This window comes from Panicum virgatum, chromosome 6K, assembly GCF_016808335.1.
Source record: "Panicum virgatum strain AP13 chromosome 6K, P.virgatum_v5, whole genome shotgun sequence".
In the NCBI taxonomy this organism is placed as follows: Eukaryota; Viridiplantae; Streptophyta; class Magnoliopsida; order Poales; family Poaceae; genus Panicum; species Panicum virgatum.
This window is the reverse complement of record NC_053141.1, coordinates 37,382,463-37,388,462: the sequence shown is the minus strand read 5'-3', so window position 1 is coordinate 37,388,462 and position 6,000 is coordinate 37,382,463. Positions and strand designations below refer to the sequence as shown.

Sequence of the window (6,000 nt, the reverse complement as noted above, 5' to 3'; positions counted from 1 at the left end):
AGGAAGAGGGAACGGGGAAGGAGAAAGGTGCGGGGAAGGGGAAAGGAAAAAATCGACCGCTAGAGGCGGAAGTTACGGTCGACCTTAAACTCAGCATCGCGTCTCCTTCCCCGTGTGCCCGTCCATGTCTCCGAGTCTCAATTGACAGTATCTTGCTGCTCGCCACGAAACCAGGCCCATCATGAACTCCCATCACTAAATCTAGATTAATTGCTGCACCCAAAACCAGTTGATCACCACCAAAATTGGCCTTCCTGCAAGATTGATTGACGCTAAAGTGCTTGATTGATTGATTTGCTACCTCTATTTTTTTGATTACTACTAGTATTGTTTCTGGTATTAGATGGAAAGCGGAAAAGATTAAAGGGATCCAGATTTTGGAGCGAGTAAGCCGTCGTTTGGGGAGTCCGAGATACGGATGGGCACACGGCATGGGAGACAGGGAAGCCGTAGCCATCTCCATCCCCTAATAGAGGAATTCTCCGCGGGGAATCGGGGATCGGGTCTCCATTGCCATCTTGAGTTGTGATCGACCTCGACTCCTCAAGCAGCAGAGCTCCCTTAAAAGAAAAAATAGCAGTGCACCAGTGAGTCAACCTGAAAGGGGATCGGTTCGTCCCTCTCGTGAAGTCGCTCCGACCCGTTCCAGAGCCCATGGGCCGAAGCGGTTCACCCCTAAACAAAAGAGGGGCGTTAGGGTTGTGATGCCAATCGACCCCAATCGACCCTGGGGTCGACCCAGCGCCGCCGCTCCCTCCGTCCTCCCGGCGCGACTCCGAAGCGGCCAAGAAGGAGGCTCCCAAGCCAAGTCCGCAGCCGCCAAGACCATCGCGGCCACAGCCAAGCCGAAGAAGAGCGCGGCCACAGCCAAGCCGAAGAAGACCGTAGCCGCCGCCGCCGCCGGGACCTAGCGCAAGGCGCCGGAGAAGAAGGTCGTGGTGAAGCCGAAGAAGCCAACTCCGACTACTGCGCCGGCCGCGGGATCCGCTTCTTCACGAGCGCCGGACGTGCTGCTCATCTGCAGCTCCATCCTGTCCACGGAGGCCGTCGTCCGCGCCATCCCCTTCCACAAGCTCCGCCCCGACACCATCGTCGCCGACGTGCTCTCCGTCAAGCAGTTCCCTCGCAACCTCCTCCTCGAGGTATAATAATGATCAACGGTTGCAGAGCTGGATTAATTAAGCGCTCTAATTTGTAGTAGTACAGCATTATTAGTTACACACACAAACAATTAGACTTTCCAAATTTCAATACCTGAACAAACAATGAACTAATTACAGCATTATTAGTTACACTTTCCAAATTTCAACACCTACCCAACCAATGCAGAACTCAGATCAAAATCAAACTGTTGTGAACTGTTGTGGACTCAGCTAATCTTCTGAACTAGTACACTCTTCAATTAAAAGATACACGCCTTGAATTGGACCGAATTTAGTTTTCCAGGACGTTGATGACAATATGTTTTACATTGTGACACAGATGATATAAAAGTTCTATGCTTAATTCTACTGAAAACTGCTTCAGGAATATTGTTGCAATGAGATCAGTCTCTTATACAAATTGTTTTGCTATGAGCTTGTACCTGATCGATTATCTTCTTGATGCAAAGACAATACTTTTACAAGAAGAGCCCCTCGCGCCTCTTGCAGCTAGCTGCTTGGTCTCGAATCTCAAGAGCTACCTCCGTGATGGAGTTGTCGCCCCCGCCGCCTCTCGGTCTCGGATCCCATCGTCAGCAAGAGCGAAGCTTTCCTGCAGCGGTCTCGATGGCCGCAGGACCTTCGTCGCCATTGGTATTGCCTTCGGACCAAGTAGCCCCGAGTCCATCACCTCGCCGCCACAAGGAGAATTCCCAAAGCTTGGATCCCACCCCTCTCTCATCGCATGGTGATCCATGGTGAGATATCTGCAGAAACCTTTCCTTCAGATGCTAAATGTCTTTTTCCAATAGCAATTTCTTGATGTTTGGTTGCACAGAAAAATGAACAGAAAATGGCCCAAGGTAGGATATCCAGTGGCAGATAAACGAAAGAAAGTAGTCAAAGCAAATAGCATGTTAAGAGTTCTTGACATTATGAGTCACTCTTAGTTGCTGCATATAAAGTAACATTTCTGTTGGTTGCATTACTTAAGTGCTCAACTTCCTTAGGTTAACATTTTTAGTTCTTTATTGCACTAACAAAAAAAAACTTTTTCTACCTCAAGCTTCTCCGGACTACCATTCAATCGTGAGAGTGCTGATCTCGCAACAACATACCGTGGGGGGTCCCCGGAGCTTGTCACTTCACCTACAACATCTGTTGGTGAGTATGAGCTATTTATTTATATACGAGCTGCTGGCTGTAGCATATGAATCCAATTAGTGGATTTAGGATGAGTATTGCACACGCTAAACAAAGATTAACTAGCTGGAGCTGTATTTTATTTTGAACCAATGCTAGAGCTATGTGATAGCATTGCCCATTTTGCAATAGGTTTCAACGAAGATATTGATATGTGTGATATTGAGGTTGACAATAGTCTTCACCAATCTGAGGGCACTGATCCATCTGTTAGAGCAGCAATAGAAAGGGCAACTAAAAAATTCAGATCCCAATGTTGGAAAGAATTTGAACCAGTACTCGAAGATGGGGTAGTTGTGCAAGGAAGGTGCAAACATTGTGATACTCTGATGGCTGCCAAACGAGGTGCAGGGACAAGTTCTCTTCTGACCCATTTGAAAAGATGTAAAAAACGGACTAGAAATCTTAGGATTGTGCAAGACTTGAGCTCCACATTAAGATCTCCATGTGGTAGTCGTTTGAAGGATTGGAGCTATGACCCAGATGTATCACGAAAAGAGCTTATGCGAATGATATCCTTACATGGGTTTCCATTTCTCGTTACAGAATATGATGGATTTAGAAGCTTTGTGTCAAGTCTAAACCCACTATTCAAGGTCCCATGCAGAACTACAACCAAAAATGAATGCATGAAAGTCTTTCATGAGAAAAAAGCTGCACTTAAAGAGACATTGCAAAATGAAAACTGTAGGTTCTCTCTCACTACAGATATGTGGACAAGCAATCAGACATTAGGTTACATTGTTGTAACATGTCACTTCATTGATGCTGAGTGGAAATTGCAGAAAAGGATAATTAAGTTCATTGATGTTAAAACACCACACACCGGAGTTGAGCTTTTCAACAATATCCAAAACTGCATTCAAGATTGGTCAATTGAAGATAGGCTGTTTGGGATTACTCTTGATAATGTTGCAGCAAATAATACAATGATTGACTTGTTGAGGAAAAATCTTGTGGATAAGAATTTTCTACCAGCAGAAGGCAAATTGCTTCACCATCGGTGTGCTGGGCATGTCATAAATCTTATTGTCAAGGATGGACTTCGAGTCGTGGAATCGGTTATTGTGAACATTCGTGAAAGTGTGAAGTATATCCGTGGTTCACAATCAAGAAAACAGATGTTCAAGGAAATAATTGCCCAAGAAGGACTCACATGTATGAAGACGCCAGGGCTTGCTGTTGTTACAAGATGGAACTCAACACTGTCGATGCTTGAAACAGCCTTAAAGTTCAAGGTAGCCTTTGAGAAGTTAAAAAGTGAGGATCAAAAGTACACATATGCACCGTCTTCGGATGAGTGGAAGAAGGCTGCGGTCCTTTGTAGGCTGCTGCAGGTCTTTAAGGGTGCAACCATTGTTTCTGGCATCCAATATTCTACTTCTAATCTCTATTTCCATGAAATGTGGAAGATCAAGTTAGCTTTGGAGCAGGAGCTATCGATTGAAGATACTGAACTTGCCGTGGTCTTGAAGGCAATGAAGAAGAAATTCAACAAATACTGGAACAAGTCATATGTATTACTCTGTGTGCCCGTTATCTTTGACCCAAGGTATAAGCTCAAATTCATAGACTTCCTTTTTCGTGAATCATTTGGAACCAAAGCCAAGCAAAGATTTGATAGAGTGGAAAATCTAGTTCGTGAGTTGTTTCAAACATATTCTTTTAAAGGAAAAGAGCCAGATGTTCCATCTATGGGCCACTTGGGATCCAACAATCATGAAATGCCTTCCATGAAGACGGATCCATGGGCAGCTTGGGATAGGCAGCTTAGTCATGATCTTCAGTCATAGAAGACAACAGAACTGGATAGATATTTGGAGGAGAACCCAGTTCCGCGTTCTTCAGAATTTGACATCTTGAAGTGGTGGATGGGTAATGCAGTCAAGTATCCCACTCTTGCATGTATAGCAAGGGATCTGTTGGCCATTCCAGCATCTTCTGTGGCTTCTGAATCAGCTTTTAGCACTAGTAAAAAAATAATCAATGATTTTCGTAGCAGCTTACTGCCTGAGACAGTAGAAGCACTCATTTGCACTCAGGATTGGTTCAGGGCGGAAGGTAAAAATATAGAGTTCAGTATGTCATCTATCAATGACTTGATAATGCCCAAAGATAATACATGAAACTGCAATTAGGTAATCTATCAGTGTTCAGCCTTGTCACTTTATTCTTTTACATCTGCATGCTGCTTTCTCTTCTGTTACAAAGATGAAATCCTGATCATTGCGCAGAATTGCTGATTGCAATTTATGATGGCTTGTTATTTACTTAAGTACTGATCATTGTTTCTCTGGCAGGTATGGCTGGTCTTACAGGTGAGGTACATTTAATTTTGATATTTTCTAGATGTCAAGATGTGCATTGTCAACAATCAACAGTTCTTGCTAGTGAAGTTTGTATGAGTTTAAACATCTGTTATGCTTGATGCATCAACAGTTCTTGGTTAGTCAGGAATTTGGAACTATTTCCCATTTTCTGTGTTGGTACCTTTCTGTATTTACTTTAACCGCCATGCAATGACCTTTCTGAATGAGTTGATTGCATTTATTTATTTTTATCTAGAGGGCAGCAATAGGGGAGAGCTCTGCTGTAAAATATGTATATGAAATGGCTATAGAGAGAACATATTGAAATTGTCTTGTTAGAACGGAAACCAGTAACTCAAAGTAGTATGAGACAAAGATTCTCAGGAGTCACTTGTATTGATTGCTTCAAAATATTTTTCTGGAGTAAGTCATTTCAGCCGTCAGCCAGTGCAAGTAATCTGATTTCGTTCATGTATTTTTTTTTGTTCAGTTGCTTGGTAACCATGGCCGGCTTCTGAAGCGAGCTCCTGGGAAGATTCCAGTTCCATTCCACAGCGGTCCAACAGGTCCCTAGTATACAACCGTGCTTCCATTCTTGACAGAGACTTGAGCCATCTTCTGTTTGTAAGAGTCCAACAGTTTGAGCAAATCTTTCCACCAAGATGTTGTCCCTGTACTTCAATTTATTCTGCAATCTATGCTGACCTTGAATGTCTAAGAGAGTAGCTTTATAAAGTTTGTATAGCTTTATAAAGTTTGTACTGTCTACCTCTTTTCAGTATTCAGCTCCAATCTCTTTTTGGATATTTTTTATTTTGTTCATCTTCTATGTTTAATCATTAAATATACAAATCCATGTATGAAGGTGAAAGCAATGTCTAGAGATTTTTTTTCTATTTTATTGCTTGCTTGTTTAGTCTTTGGACAAATATGATGCAGAGCTCGTTTTATTTGTTGGCTGCTTTGTTGGCACATGAGAGATCAGCACTTAGCAGCAGCTAGTCTGCAACGTGTAGACGATGGGCGATACATGTGGAGATTAGCACTCAGCAGCAGCTAGCATGTAACATGTGACGATGGGCGATACGTGCAGCTGAATGTTTAATTATTTGTTAGGCGATACATGTAGCAGTGCGAAAGGGGTCGGCCCCTGGCTACCCGTGGGTCTGGCGGGGCAGCCATTTCGAGGGAGCGGTTCGACCCCAGAACCTGCTCTACCACGGGAGGATCGGCGGGTTGCATTTAGGGGCGCTCCGCTCCGGCCCCCTTGCAGATTGACCAGTGAGTGTAAAAGTGTCACTGCAGAAAATCTACTGCGGGCCTGGCTGTGACGTTTCGGCCTTGCG

At 43.9% G+C, this 6,000-nt stretch overlaps 1 long non-coding RNA gene across 1 annotated transcript; it reads left to right on the top strand.

The window, feature by feature from the left end:
• Positions 1-4,396: 4,396 nt before the first annotated feature.
• LOC120639202 lies at positions 4,397-5,570 on the top strand. The gene is made up of 3 exons (XR_005661320.1): positions 4,397-4,483; positions 4,646-4,663; positions 5,145-5,570. It is a non-coding gene; the product is annotated as an uncharacterized LOC120639202 (long non-coding RNA).
• Positions 5,571-6,000: the final 430 nt, after the last annotated feature.